Below are 16,526 nucleotides of genomic sequence, written 5' to 3'. Positions count from 1 at the left end.
CAGTTAAATTATCAGTCAATTGACAAAAGTTTTTGTATATGGGTAGGTATTGTCAAAAAACCAACTTTTCAATTGAGCTATCTACATGAGCTGTTCTATTCTAGGTTTAGGTATTAACATTATAATTGTGTTCTTTTTTCCACACACTCAATTGTTCCAAATAAAACTTTGTACACTGAACGTTTGTATTAATTATTTATTCACAGTTCAAGGTACAGTATACATTTTCTTCAAGTGAAAAGCTTAGGTACAATAGGTGGCAAATAAAACTGGTCTTACCACATAAACAGTGATTGTTCCACAGATTGAGTGTGAGTGGGTGAACCTTTCACCATACAAGCTATGCTAAAAACAACTTTGTCTTACTAACCTAATGTTTGTTTGGATAATAGTGGAGTTCCAAATTAGCAAAGGTAGGTGAAATGTAGTGATTGAAAGTCTCTAAAGAGAAACAATTTGCTTCTAATTCAATACACCATTTCACAGGACATACCTTTACTAATCAAATGTGAACTCGAGTTACACATTACTAGCAAATAAACTATTTTTGGTTAGTAGACATTTTACAAGTATCCTTGTAGGTGAATGATGTTCAAGTTAACTAATAGAGCGAATTAAATATCAGTACTTACCTTACCCAGTAGAACTAGGGAAAAAACATTGATAATCAGTTATAAAAAATGCCTTTTTATTAACATCATACAATATAAAACCACTTAAACACTATAGTGTGTTGATAACACTACAAAACAGAAGGATACAATAAAACTATCAGTCACATAGGTCACTAAATTGCATCACTTTTGAGGGAAGTATTTACCCTCTTTTGTGGTCCCTGTATAGTAAAGCAACTTATCTTCAAACATCTGCAGGCCTTCCTAGTCCATTGTTTTTGTCACTTTAAATCGTTTTGTAGTGTTATGAAGAGGCTTGAGATAGGTGATTCGGTCATCCTCATTAAATATTTGCAAGCAAAACCAGTGTTTTCTTAAAGAATTTTGCTACAAAGTAAATAAGTTGAGTCGAGACATTGAATAAGGTTATAAACGCAACTTACCAGATTTTTGGGCTGTGGCTACTAAAAAAGTATTTTTATCACGATTTATTTGTATTTTCTACGCATTATGTGGGTAGTAACTCAAAATTATTACTAAATAAACTTGTTTTGAATGTTTTGATTACAGAATGACTGACAGCGATTTGTTATGATTTTGAAAGGTTGGTAGCACGACCGGATATAAACTTTCCTTGACGACCGCTTGGCGCGAGATTTAAAATTTCCGAATTTTAGATCCGTTTTTCGTCTTAATGGTCAAATCTACGGTATTAAAAAAATTACAAGTTGATAGCCGAAAATGTGCTCTACAACTTTTATCTAAGGCGTTTTTCCATTAAATGACCCGTACAGGCGCAAAAAAATCAAAACCATTTTTCCATGTTAATCTCCTATGTCCAGGGTGCTCTTGGACACCTGCTATATGGTGAATACATAGTTAGAAAAGTCCTGCTCAGCTGGGAAGGCGGTACAGTTATCGACGGCAAGACACCAAATAACCTTCGCTACGCAGATGACACGACCTTCCTAGTTCCTAGCCTCCAGCCTCTTCTGTCTTCCCAGTCCCCTGGTTGCAGGTTTCGTTCCGACATAGCTTTTTCTATTCCGCCGGTCCATGTTGCCCTGGGTTTTCCTCTTTTCTGTCGGCGTCCATTTTAGGATCTGCTTAGGTATTCTAGTATCTTCCATCCTCTCCACATGTCCATACCATATTAGTTGTGTACTTTGGAGCTCTTGTACTATAGTTGTCTCTACCTTCATAATTTCCCTAATTTTGTCATTCTTTATTTTTTCCAATCTTGACCCTCTTGCTGATCTACGCCAAAAGTCCTAAAGACAGTAGTCGACGCTCTAAATTTGTTGAGTGGTACAATAGGTGCTTCTTTTCTCGAGAGATACATTTGGACCACAGGAGTTCAGGCATCCTATCACCTTTTTCCCTTTTATAATTCGGTCCTCTATTTCTTTCTCTGTACGACCTTCGTTATCAATTTTTGATCCCAGGTATGTATATTCAGTACAGCAGCTTATCGTTTCGATTTCTTGTGAGTGAAGGTCATCTCTGTCGTCTCCAATACATAGATATTTGGTTTTGGAACGGTTATAATATATATATGTTATAAATATTAATCGTATTCTTTTAATAGCTTTCTTGTCATATACTCTAAGTCCTCTTTGTCTTGTGCGATAACAACCTGATCATCTGCAAAGTGCAGGCTGTATAAGGTTCTGTCATCACTTATTTGTATGCCCATCCCACTACATGATCTTCTCCATCGCCTCAAAGCTTTGTTCAGATAGATTTTTAAAAGTGTGAGAGAAAGATAACAGCCCTGCCTTAAGCCCTCCGTAACTGGAAAGCTGTCTGAGATTCTGTTTTTTAATTTGATCTTAGAACTTTCTGAACGGGTACGGTGTCGTATTCTTTTGTCAGATCGACAAACAGAAGATACGTCTCTCTGTTCCTGGCGACTTTCTTTTCATTTACTTGGACAAGGCTAAATATGTGGTCCAGACAAGAGCGGCCGGCTCGAAAACCAGCTTGTTCTTCAATTTCCAGAGTACTGTACTCTTCCTCTATAAAGTTTCTGAAAACTTTCCCATAGAGACGGCTCGTTGTACTGGTACACTGTACACTGTACACCGTACTGGTACACAACAGATATACACCTATAGTTAGAACAATCTTCTTTGTTTCCCTTTTTGTGAATCGGGGTAATCCATGCTTCTTCCATTTAGAGGGAATTCTTTTCCAGTTAATATATCTGGTAAACAGTTCCCTTATATGCTATATGAGTTTCGCTGTCCCAATTTTTAGTACTTCCACTGGTATTGATTCTGGTCCGCTAGCTTTTTTAGTTTTCATCGATTCAATTGCTTTTCGTATCGACGCTTCGATAACGTCTACTCGTGGGCCCTGTGCTTGATACGCTTTTGGAGAGTTTGTAAGATCTATCTTCTTTGAGCTGTTGTAAGTAATGTTGGTTCCATTTGCTCATCTGAATTGGTTGGAAGTTTACAAGTGCCATTTACACATTCAGTTTACATTCGCCACTTTATTACCAAGTGTAATAAAGTGCCGAATTATGAAATAGAAGGAAGGACGACAATCTAGAAAAACTGGTTGTGCAGGGGACGAAACCTCGAGGACGCTCCCCAAGAAGATGGATCGACCAAGTTGAGGAATACCGTTTCAAGAAAACATCAGTAATCCCTCAGACAGAGATAAATGGAGCAAGGTTTCCCAAACCACAATTTACATGGCAACCATGAGATCATGACACTTCAGTTAAGATGTAAGGCAAGTCTAGATGGAAAATCCCTACCTAACCCCAACAATATTGCTCCATTCCTGCAAAGAGAGTAAGTTGCGAGAACTACATGACAGCCGGGGAAGAAGAAACTTCGGTGTAAATCGGACCTTAACCAGAGATAAAGACCTCTTTTACTGGATTAACTGCAGTAAAGACGTTGAAGAATGATGCAAACGGTGTGACCTATGTTCATCAAAGAAAGAGTTAAGAACGCGACGCGACAGAGGAGCAGCTATGCACTATACCTCCGATAGTCCACGGGAAAAAATAGCAGGTCCATTTTTCCGAAGTAAGTCCGGCGAACCAATAACCCACATTTAAAAGTGGACCGAAGTACTGTCTCTGGCAATTCAGGAAGCAGTCTGGGTAGCAGTTGATAATAAAGGTAATTGCAAAATCATAAGAATACCTTATAGGTTATACGCACTGCTCAGAACTTCCAAATAGATATTTGGCAATAATTTGTGAAGTCAGTAAAATGGAACAACCTTATTTCATCCTTAGTCCGATGGAATGATTAAGAGACATTGCAGTACCATCAATCAGTTCCATATGTGTTGACAGGAGAAGAAATAAAGCTTCCAGTAGATGTTACTATATTACCCCACCTACGATTTGGAGAATTCTGAAACAGAAAAAGCCTTACTATTTATGTAAATGCTTGATGCGGTGTTATTCGCACTTGGGCTATTTGAACTTTCCCCCAATTTAAATGTCCTACTGTATTTACATTTCCTTCAACATAATTTAGCACAATTTCTGGAAGAAGTTCCACTTCAGTTAAGAAGAGACAAGTAGTTTATTCAAGACGGAGACCACATTTTTCTCAAGCTGTGCGTGTATACTTTCCATATCGGTGGATTGAAAGTGGAAGCGGTATTTCTTGGCCACCCATAATTGGTATAGAATGAAAGGTATGGTTTATAAAAAACCTATTGGTTCGCACGAAGATTGGTGGCAAAGGATACATGTTGCTGCTGTTTAGTTTGACACTCTCAAGTCCATGGCGGACATTTGGAAATATTGCTTTAAATAACTGTTATATTATTTTGTCTCTTGTTATCTTTTATCTCTTTTATCTGTGTGTCTCTTTTATCGTTGTAATATTTCTTCATAGACCAAAAAATAATAATTTTTCGATTAATCTAAACATTGAATTCGTTAAATCCATTATTTCTCGAAAACGGAATGTGATTGAAATTTGAAGTAAGAGGCAACCTCTGGAAGCGACACGAAAATTGCAATAAACATCTTGTTTGCCATAAAAAAACATTCTCAAAAATTTTGTTTAGGTTTCTACGCCAGGTAGGTATTTTTGAAATAATAACAAAAAAACTAATTAAAATTTTAACTTTCAACGCCCTGTATATTCGAAACTACCAACATTCAGGCATATTTGCGTCATGCACACGTGTAGTATTCCGAGTTTCTGTATGAATCACCCTGTACGAGTCCTATTACTGAACCTTTACTCAACTTTTAATTGAATAAAAAATATATACTTCTTAATTAGCGACAACTTGAAAATTTTTTGCCCCGCCAGTTTCACTTCTACAGTGTTAGACTTCTACATTAATTAGCGTCAGGTTTTTTTTTAATTAAGCAATCAGTGTATAATTGAATCCGCATAACAGTACAAGCCTTCTTGAGATATATTTGTTCATGATGAAAGCGGGTTAGAAAAATGAGCTAAAAAATCGACGGTTCTGGTTAAGAGGTCGAAGATAAAATTTCTGATCAAGTGACCAGTTTTATATCAAATTAAAATTTTCGTCCCTGAAATAATCAAAGTAAAAAAACTTTGCAAGCCTTTAGCCGGATTTGAACCAGCAACCTCCGCGTTTCCGGCGCAGCGCTCCACCAACTGGTACGTTCAGCGCCGGAAACGCGGAGGTCTCTGGTTCAAATCCGGCTAATAGCGGAACAAGTTTTAACTTTTAATTAATGTCCACAATGCTTTAAAACTTCCATATACTTCAAATCAGTGGTCATTGGGCAGCCTCAAAAATAAACAACACATGAAATTTAAAACGAATCATAAAGTTAATCTTACACTGCGCTGTTTGCTTTGTGCTGACCCAATTACGCAAAATTTAATATTAAATTACTGCGTTAGGGCAATGTAGAATGTTTCTTTAATTCGGTTTTCCAGGAAAACCATAATAATTATCTGGCATCACAGGAGAAATCGCGACCGAAATGTATTTTGTTTGGACTGGTGTTTTTGCAATGAACGCTAATTTACAATGACCATTTGTTCGTTATTTTGAATCTCTAAAAAGGTATAAAGTTCTAAACTTTATATTTTCTTTTTTATTTTTTTTATTTTCCTCCTTAAATTTGACACACCATGTAACTCGGTTATCGTCTCGGAAAAGGAAGATTTGAAGCATTGGTGGGACCTTATGGACTAGGATTACGCAATGATCGTGGCGAGGAAAACATGAAAATAACAAACACATGGTACAAGCTGCCACCTAGACGCTTATATACGTGGAAGGCTCCAGGAGATCGCCCAGACAACATAATCCGCAATCAAATCGATTACATACTCATAAACAAATGTTATGGGACATCGGTAAAGAGAGTATGCACCTATCCGGGCGCCGATGTGCCCTCAGACCATGTTCTTTTGATGGCAGTAATCAAAATCAAAATTATGACAATCAATCCTAATGAGAAAATACTGACAACCATAGATCCACAGACGGTAGAGGAAGCTAACATGAGTGATGAATGGGAAGAAATGGAGGCTGCCATGACCAATGTTGCGGAGGCAGAATTGGGACATAAACGAAAAGCACAAAAACACGATTGGATGACAGATGAGATACTGGCGCTGTTTGAGGAACGAAGAGGGTACAAGAACAAAGGGAATGGTGATAACTACAAAAAAATTCAGAAAGTCATTAGAACGAAGATAAGAACCGCTAAGAATGAGTGGCTGAAACAACAGGGTGAAGAATTAGAGCAACTACAAAGAATGCACGATGACTTCAACCTACACAGAAAGATAAAAGAGACGGTAGGAGTATATAGAAAGAGTGCATTCTCTAATGTAGAAAACGATCAGGGAGAATTAGCGCAGGATGATCAACAGCGTAAAATCATATGGGAAAACTATATTAGCAACCTTTTTGCCGATGAAAGATCTGCTGTTGAAAATGTAGACGACAAAGACCTCTAGGGACCTCGCATCACAAAAGAGGAAATTATAAGAGCGATCAATACATCCAAAGATAGAAAGGCGATTGGCCCAGACCGCATACCTGTAAAGTTGCTCAAACTATTGGACGACAAAAGCATCACAGTTCCTCAGACGATATTTAATCAAATCTATAACACAGGCGAATATCTCGCCAAATGGTTAACATCGAATTTTATCCCTTTGCCGAAAAAGAACAATGCAACAAAATGTGAGGACCACCGACTAATCAGCCTCATGAGTCACACACTGAAGATATTCCTTCTATCCACTAGAGAATATCAATAAAGTGCGAAAGAAACATCGGATCCACACAATTTGGATTCAGACGAGGTTTAGGCACGAGAGAAGCATTAGTTGCGACTTAAGTACTGATTCAGAACTGCAACGATTAGAAAAAGGACATAATACTGTGTTTCATCGATTATGAAAAGAAGTCCAACATCATAAACTGATACAAATCCTAAATAGATTGGACATAGACCAAAAAGACATCCGCAGCATTCAAAGCCTATACTGGAACCAAATGGCTGAAGCCAGAGTTGGTAACCATCTCACAGAAGCAAGACCAATTTGTAGAGGGGTCAGACAAGGGTGTGTTCTTTCCCCACTTTTCAATTTATATTCTGAAGCCATCTTTCAGGAAGTCCTAGAAAAACGCAACGTGGGCCTTAAGGTGAATGGGGTATAGGTTAACAAAATTCGTTATGCGGACGACACAGTTCTAATTGCAGATAATTCAAAAAAGTGCTCACCAATACTGATTTCGATGTTGGCTTGAGAATTAGATTTGTCAAATGCTATGTTTGGATAGTATTGCTTTATGGCATGGAGGGATAGACACTGAAGGTGAGCACTATGAACAAGCTGGAAGCATTCGAGATGTGGGTCTATACGCGTGTACTGAGGATTCCATGGACTGCAAGAAGAACCAACGATGAGGTCTTGAGAATAATCAATAAAGACCGCGAACTGTTAGACACCATTAAACGTCGAAAAACAGCATACCTGGGCCAGGTAATACGAAACGAGAGGTACAAATTCCTGCAATTGATAATTGAGGGAAAGAGGAGAATCAGCAGGAAAATGATGTCATGGCTCCGCAACATTAGGCAGTGGACAGGACTGAGGACAATGCAAGAACTGATGCTGTAATGCATACCATACGTAATAAGGAAGAGTGAACAAATGTGATCCCATACATCCATTAATGGACACGCAGCAGAAGAAGAAGAACTCGGTTATTTTGACAGTTACAAGGTGGTTCAATATACCAATTTCTAGCCCTTGCAGTCCTCTTTCGACCACCTTATACAGTGTCTAAAGTAGAAATGTTAAATAAATAAGCTGTTTAAGCACAAATGCAGAATGAACTGATTTTGGCACTTTTCAACATAACACTCTGTAACTTGGTTATTTTGATAGTTACAGGGTGGTTCAATATATCAATTTGTAGGCTTTGAAATCCTTTTTTGACCACCTTACACAGTGTCTTAAAAATGCCAATTAACTGAATTATAATGATGATTAGAGTCCGGATTCCTAGGCATGTTGCTTTTTGTAAATAATAAAAGCAACCCATTTTTGACATATAATGTGATCGATTTATACAAAAACACGTCATTTGACATATTTTTTTCATGCTTTTTTCTTCTTTTTGTGTTTATTTGCTGCTATTTTTTGTATAAGTTAATTTTTTTAAGTTTTTCTTATTTAAATATCCTTATTTTACTTGTACTAAAAATATCCTTAGTGATAGACGGCAAAATTTAATAATTGAACATTTAAATAAACCTTTAGTGATTTCCTGTTTCAAATAATAATGATTGCTTAAAAATTAATAATTTTAAATGTTTATATTTTTTAGGTTATTTAAAGTGAACTGAATCAATTTTTGACAAAATATGATTATTAAGTTTTTTAAATAAATTAGAATAAATCCATTTAAAATGTGTTTCTTTATTTAATTTCAATTTAATTTAAAAAGTTTCACTCTGAAAGAGTTTTGTGCTTTTCACAGATTTTTATGGTTTTTTGAGAAAAATAGTTTTGCTTTTCAAGCGCATTTTTTCACGATTTTACTGGTTTTTAATCCGGACTCTAATGATGATGATTACAGAGTGGACTGAATTTGACACTTTTCACTTCAACACCCTGTAACTTAATAAAAAGAAGTACTTCACGCAGTGGAGTTGTAGTGTAACTGTAAGCAAAAAACACAAAGTCGATCTCCACATAAAATATTACATCGTTATATTTTGTGAAGATCTACTTTATGTTTTTTGCTTACACTTACCCTGTAATTTAGTTATTTTGACAGTTATAAAGTTGCACATTATACCAATTTGTAGAATTTTGTAGAAATAATTTTTTGACTACTCTATACAGTGTCTATAGTACAAATGTCAAATAACTCATTTATTTAAGCACAAGTGGACTGAATTTGTCACTTTCCACTTTAACATTCCGTTAGTTATTTTGACAGCCACAGAGTGGTTTAGTATACCAATTTGTAGGCTAGAAATTCTTTTTTGACCACCCTATATAGTGTATACAGTATTTATGCACAAGTACATAGTGGACTGATTTTTGCAATTTTCATTTTAACACTTTTTTAATTTTAACACGCTGTAACTTAGTTATTTTGACAGCTACAGAGTGGTTTAATATACTAATTTGTATGCCTTGAAATCCTCTTTGCCTTATACTGTTTCTTTAGTGAAAATGTCAATTAACCGAATAATTTAAGCAGTAAATTGAATTTAGCACTTTTCAGTTTAACACCCTCTAACTATTTTGACAGCTACAGAGTAGTTTAATATACGAATTTGTATGCTAGAAATCCCTTTTTGACCACCCTATATGACCTAGCCTATGTGTATACATATAGTAGAAATGTCATATAACTCTTTATAGATTCAAATTATAAACCAATTTTATGCACAAATATACAGGGTGATTCCAAAGTTGGTGCTTTCCTTTCACCTACGAATAGGGCTTCAAAAAATAAGTTTTTTTTTCCTTTGACGCTTTTTCGAAATATGAACAATAACGAAGATACAGGGTGTCAAAATTTTACTGAAAAAAAAAACAAAATAAAAAATAACTTAAATTTAATTTTAACTAACTACAGGTTATTCTTTATCAACAGACATAAACATAAACAAAAGATTTCAGCCGTTTTTTTCAATAATTTGACATTTTAAATTAAGACAGCATTTAATTTTAGGCACGCATTAAGATGGTTTTTATTTTTTTACTCGAAAGCGGTGCGTCGTAGCAAAAAAGAATAAAAGGGGTTTTATTTTTAGAATTGAACAAGGAATTCAATAATAAATTTTATGTTGAAAAAAAAACTAGTAGGGTAATATATTTTTTCGAAAATGTTTTTAAAAAATTATACGCGCGCTACTGGTAAACGCAGAAAAATTGTTGTTTCTTGGAAAATTTCCTTTCCACGTAACTACTGACACCTACAAAATTTTGTTTAATTACTTCAAGTGGTTTGGCCAAAATCATAAAATTTTTATTTTTTCAGTACAACTTTGACACCCTGTATCTTCGTTATTGTTCATATTTCGAAAAAGCGTTAAAGGAAAAAAAAACCTTATTTTTTGAAGCTTTATTCGCAGGTGAAAGGAAAGCACCAACTTTGGAATCACCCTGTATAGTGGAGTGATTTTGGCACTTTTCAATTTAACACCCTGTACTGTAACTCGGTTATTTTGACAGTTACAGGGTGCTTCAATATACCAATTTATAATCTTGAAATCCTTTTTTGACCACCCTATACAGTGTCTATAATAGAAATGTCAAATAACTGAGATATTTAAGCACCAATACGTAGTGGACTGATTATGGCACTTCTCAATTTAACTTGGTTACTTTGACAGTTACAGAGTGGTTCAATGTATCAATTCGTAGGCCTTGAAATCCTCTTTTGACCACCTTATCTAGTGCCTTAAAATTGTCAAATAAACGATTTATTTACTCTAACTCTCTTAGACTATCATTGTCAAAAAAAAGATTCACCTCTACTACGAGATTATTATAGTATAACTTTCCCTTTTCATCAACTCATACGTCTAACAAGTCACCTAAGGGAATGTAAATTACTATTAGATCGTAATTTGTGCCTTAAGGGTGGTGGTTGGATGCGTAATTGTATACGAAACACCTGAAGTGTAAAAAACAGCTATAAAATTGATTAGGTGCGGAAACTGTGGGCAAAGCTCTCTCAACTGTTTTAGTCTGTGTTTCAATCAATACTTTCCTAAATCAACGAGTTCTTTTGTTTACAACTAGTTCAACGCATAACCAGGTTTTTCCACTTTACTTGACTAAAATATTTCAAGCACTATTAGTTAGATATCAAATCGTCAATCAAAGTGGTTTAACGTTGGAATTTTTAGTTTTACCGCAGTCTCAGTATTGCCATGAATCTTACATCCTGTCTTAAAATTAAATATTATCTCAATGATTTATTACAATTTTATAGCTAAAATTTCGATTTTATTTACGAATTTACGATTATTTTGTTGGAGGATGTGAGTAAATAACTGCTGGACATTAAAGCAACATATTTTAAATGTCTAACACCAGCAAGCCGTTTCTAATATCCTTTTAGGAATAAGTTTAGGTAAAGAAAATGCCAGCATATAAATATTTTATATGCATGCACAGTTCGGGGATACAGAAACTACGGAGGATTTATTACAAACAAAACTGGGTCTCACAAAAAATTTATGTCAGATCCGTAAGTCGTAGAAGATACTTTGATCTTGACTAATACATTTTACTTACGTTGACAGATATATGTCATTTGTTTCTGGTATATATTAGTGATGATTGAGGTTTCTTACAACACATAAATTTCAGTTCTCATAATTTGTTGTATTTGTTGCTAAAGTTCACTGTTTTAACTGGTACTATAGTCTATCCGGCGAACCTACGGAGTAATAAAAGCGAAAATTAGGAGGGGTTGACCCGCCCCGTCCATTAGTATTGGTCTATATCCGGTCCGTTTTACAATATAATATCTTCTTCTCTCTCTAATATAAGGACTTCTCGGGTCTCATGTCTCGATTCACTCTTACGTACCTGTTTTACAGTGTAATGCGGACCGACCAAAGTTGCCGCCCATAGAATTTTATTACCCCGTAGGTTCGCCGGATAGACTACAGTAATGATTTTAATTAAATAGTACCTCCTTTGTTTCAGAAGGAGAAGAATTAAGTGGCATATTATATGAATTACTGTCCTTAGCACTTTTCTGGGTAAGTAGTATAGTGGGTTTTCAGTGATTGTAGCTGTGCACTCTTAACTGTGCCATGTTTCCAAAGTGTCCGTGTTTAGTCACTTCCAATACTAGATATTCATTTTGCTAGCCCATATAGTTCAAAGGTCGTTCTCTATGGTTCCATTGAACGTGCCAGTTTGTTAAAACTTAAAATTAAATTGATGTCGAGTGCTTTCCTTAAAACTTGACAACTTTAGCTACCAGAATTTCCTGTCTTTCAAAATCTCTTCTGATATTTTTTACATTAGAACGTCTGCTTATAAGATTCGGATCTTTTTAGAGAATAGGTCATCGTAGTATGTAGTTGTTAACCTCTTCCAAATTGATTAATTCTTAGTCTGCTTCTGTACATAGTTTCGAAGATTGCTGCTATTATTTTATTCTTTTATGTATGACGTTGAGAAGATGATATTAATGCAGTTAGATTGTTTTCTATATAAATCATCACTTCTTCTTTTTCATGTAGCTTCTCTATCGGAGGTTATCTAACATCATGGTAATCCTGACCTTGAAAACTGCTGCTCTGAATAGATCTGCAGAAGACATGTTAAACTATTTTGCAGATAACGCAGCCAAGACATTTTTCTTCTTCCAATCGACCGTTTGCCCACAATTTGTTCCTGGATTATCTAGTGGAGTCTCATGTTTTCAGCCCCGCATTAAGTGACCCAGATAGATGATCTTTCTTCTCTTCGCTTCCTATCACACCTCCAAATCTTTATTCATTCTGGTAAGGACTTGTGCGTTGGCCATGTATTCTACCCACGATATTCTGAGCATTCTTCTGTAGGTCCTCTTATGTATTTTTCTTTTTCTCCTCAGTCCCAATTTGCTCTCTCTCTGGTATTGGTAGGTGTGGGTGGTGGCAGATGTGCTGCGACCTGATTAGATCTATTGTACCCCATTTTCTTTCGCTATCTCTAGGTTTGTTCATAGCAACCCTGAAAATTCAGTTCCTTTAAGAATTTCAGAATCTTGAGTTATCCCAGTGTGTTCAATCTTCTGTGGTTTACAGCATAACACTCTAGCAGGATGGGGTGGGGTGTCTCCGGATCTTCTCCGCAGAATTTGCAGGTGCTGTCCTCTTCTAGGCCTAGCTTCCTTAGGTGTTCTCTGAGTCCACAATGCCCCCTTAGAAATCCCGTTATTGCTTTGAGACTAATTTTGCTGAGGTTAATCAGTGCCTTCGATCTTGCTCGGTTAAAATTGCCGAGGAGATCTTTGGTCTGCCTCAGTCCTGGAAGTCTTTGCCAGTGCGAAGTTCTTCCTGGACGTATGCATTTTCAAGGCTGCAGAGTGGTTCTGGTCCGGTCAGTGGCGTTGGTACCCTTTTTCATGCCCGAGTATCTGCTTGTTCATTCCCCTCTACTCTGACGTGACTCGAAACCCAGAGGAGGGTTACCTTGTTGTTCCTTCTTAGATCATATGAGTTTTCTTAGGCATTCCAAAACCATCCTCGATTGATGTTAGATGAGATCAGCGATTTGATGGCTGCTCGGCTGTCGAAAAGTTCTTGTTCCGGTATTTCCTGTCGAGCTTGAAGTGAATAAACCTTTCTATAGCATTAATTTCCGCTTGAAAAACGGAAGGAAGCTGGCCCATGGGTTCCGAGTATTTGGTGCGGGGCCCCAAGACTCCCGCTCCAGTTTTCTCAGGAGTTTTAGATCCGCCCGTCTACCATATTATGGTATTTTCTCCCAATGCTTGAATGGAGAGAGCTCCAATCTCTCTTGGTGCTCAGTTCCGTATGATATTGTTTTCCAAAACTGAATTTGAAGCCTGATGATTTCGTCAGTTGGGAGACTGCCAGTGGGTAGTGTGCACACACACAGTGTGCTTTCCTAACCATGTTGCTGTTGGAGTCGATCTCATTGCTCCTGTTATGCAAAAACATGCAAGTCACTGCACCTTCTCTAATGTCTTTCTTGTTGTGGCAAGTTCGGTTCTGTCCTGCCACACTGCTGCACCTTAGATGATCATAGGTCTCACTATCATGGAGTACATCCATATACTGAAGTTTTTCCCACAATGTTCCTGCACACCATCAGTAATGATTTTGCATTGCTGGCGATATTTTCCACGTGACAAATCCAGAAAAGTTTTGAGTCTAGGGTGAGTCCTAGATACTTAACCTCTTGCCTTGTTAAGTAATGTAATCCTTGTGAAACTCCACTTCCTCCACTGTGGTTTTTGATGAATTAATTCTCAATCCCACTGACAGACACCATCTTCTGGTGGTCTCTAGCTCCCTTTCTACGAGATCGCAGAGGGTTCCTTCGAGTTTGCCTGTGCCCATAATGACTATGTTGTCAGCATATCCAAGGCAAGTCACTCCGTTGTCGGTAAGAATTCCAAGAAGTTCGTCTACTACCAGACTTCACATCAAGGGTGATAGGACCCCTTCTTGTTGATCTCAAAGTAACTCTTGCCCACGTTCTTTCAGGAGTTTTTGTAGCCAGCATTTGGCACATGCATCTGGATGTGGTGTTCTGTCTATTCCTTTGTTCGTCAGGGCCCTTTTGATTGCCTCGTGAGAGGTGTTGTCAAATGCTTCCTCTATGTCTAAGAAGACGTATATAACCATTTCTTTGTGCTCGAGTGATTCCTGGATGCGTTTCTGATGTGCAAGGATGAGAGACGGATGGCTCTGAATGACCTTGGGGAGGGTGGTGTCTCTCTTTCCTACTTTGCAGATGAAGGTTACCCGTGCTATTCTCTCTCCTTTAATTACCATATGCATGATCAGTCTGACTTCTAATACAGCTGATGAGTTGCTCGTTTTGCTCTTGTTATTCCGAGAAGTTTATTTGCTCAGTGTAGGTATTGCACGGTCTTTAAAACATTGATTCTCAGAACTATACACCTAGGCGATTTGAAATGGTTTAAACCTTTTTAGCATAGCAAATCGTTATCTTAGTCACAAAAAATCGGAGTTATCAGTTTGACTTGACGGTTGTCCTTAAATGTGCGTTAAATGTTACTTTGAGAGTATTTACAGAGATCAGAGAGATTTATCTATTACTCAATACTAAAAACTCATCCAAGAATTCGCAAAGTTTTAGTATCCGTATTTAAAATATGCAAAGATAACTTTTTTTCAAAATAAATGTCACTTTACCGGGCAGATAAACAGCGTCATTTATACGAAAAAGTTAAACGTAATTTTACCCCAAATTCAAAGTCAAAGTAAATTGGAGCCGCGTAAATGATGTCAATCGCGGTTTTCGCTGACTTTAAGCGACAAGTTGATAGATTGCCTCTGTGGATCGATCGATGTTCTATAAGTTATTCTGTTATACTCGTAAATTTACAATTTACATGTAATTGGGTTTGTTAATGAATCGATTTGCAAATGATTTGCTTAAATGTTCTTTTAGAATAATCTTTCCTGAATATTATGTTTCAAAAGTGATATTAGAACACCTCACCTCGTGATTTCTGATTATCCATAACTAGGTGTATGTAACCTAGTCGTCGTACAACGTTTTTATTTTATTGTCAGCTTATTTGATGAGATAATTTAAATTTATTGACACTTTGTCATTGCAACTTTTTTTCCTCTAAAACCTGACATCGTCACATTTGAAATCCGACGTTTCGGTTTTTGCCAGCCATCACTAACTTCATTTTAAATGTGACCCTGTTTTTTAGAAGCAGTTTTTGAAAGTGCTTTGTTTTCTTATTTAAATGACGTGCAACACTTGATTAATCTTTTTAATTTTAGGTTAGAATTTGCTGAATTATTAATTAGTGGTGATGATTGCTCTTACACAATTTTGTTAAATTTAATACATTAGTATGCAACTGTGACATCTCAAAAGTAAAATTAATAAAATAGGTGATACTTGCTCTTTAATTTTATGTCCAATAAAAGGGTTTCTTAAATCCAAGAAGGTGCCAAGAAGGTATTTCTGAAGATTGAAGCAGAAAAACCAAATTTTCCGATTATTTTTTTTAACTAGAACTTTGAGTAACAATCACAGATTTTTCACTCTTCAACTTCCGAAGTTTTCATGGAAATCATAATGGATTTCATTAAATTTGAAATTTACACAGAATTTTTATTTAAAACATGTACCTAAATCTGTATGCTACAGTACGCGCCAATATTCCTTGGCTGGGAATGCGGCCTCAGATAGATGGATCAAGCAAGACTACTACTTTTTACCCTCCCATCGCTGTAGACAAAAAGGATAGGTCTGGAAAAGGAAGTCGCTACAAGTCCAGGAATTTCCCCTTTCGGGAAGTTCCCAGAGTTGCATCGGCATCCTCTGTCCTGGGAAAAGGATGCCCCCGCTGATGGAGGGGTTCTTCTGGTGCTCTTCTTGTCCTCCATTTCTTCTTTCTTCATCAGCTCGTTCATCTCTGGTGGTCCTGGCAAACTATAGGATGTCCAAACAGCCGGTTTTCGTTCGTCTGTTTTTACATCCTAAAGTTTTGGGGAGTTAGTTTCTGTTCTTCAACCGACTTGATGAGCGTCACTTTGTTCCGAAGTTCCAGCTTCGATGTCCTGCTTGTCATGGGGTACAGTTTTGCTCTGGTCGCTCTGGATTTCTGTCTGGCGTATTCTATGTGGTTTCCCCACGTGAGTTTCTTGTCCATCTTGGCCCCAAAGTACGTCGGCTCGTTGCGCCACTCGATGTCCATGTCTTT

At 36.8% G+C, this 16,526-nt stretch overlaps 1 protein-coding gene across 1 annotated transcript in view; it reads left to right on the top strand.

Annotated features, from left to right (window-relative positions):
- LOC145738810 (protein qui-1) overlaps positions 1–16,526 on the top strand; it is a 294,747-nt gene that overhangs the window by 48,122 nt on the left and 230,099 nt on the right. The window contains exon 2 of the mRNA XM_081993876.1: positions 11,795–11,850. The gene's annotated coding sequence lies outside the window, so the exon portion shown is untranslated. The remainder of the gene's footprint in view (positions 1–11,794; positions 11,851–16,526) is intronic.

The sequence above is a fragment of the Ips typographus genome, linkage group LG16 (assembly GCF_016097725.1).
Source record: "Ips typographus isolate SLU linkage group LG16, UJ_Ityp_2.0, whole genome shotgun sequence".
Taxonomy (NCBI): Eukaryota; Metazoa; Arthropoda; class Insecta; order Coleoptera; family Curculionidae; genus Ips; species Ips typographus.
Note: the sequence above shows the minus strand (reverse complement) of the source record. Positions and strands in the feature narration are given on the sequence as shown.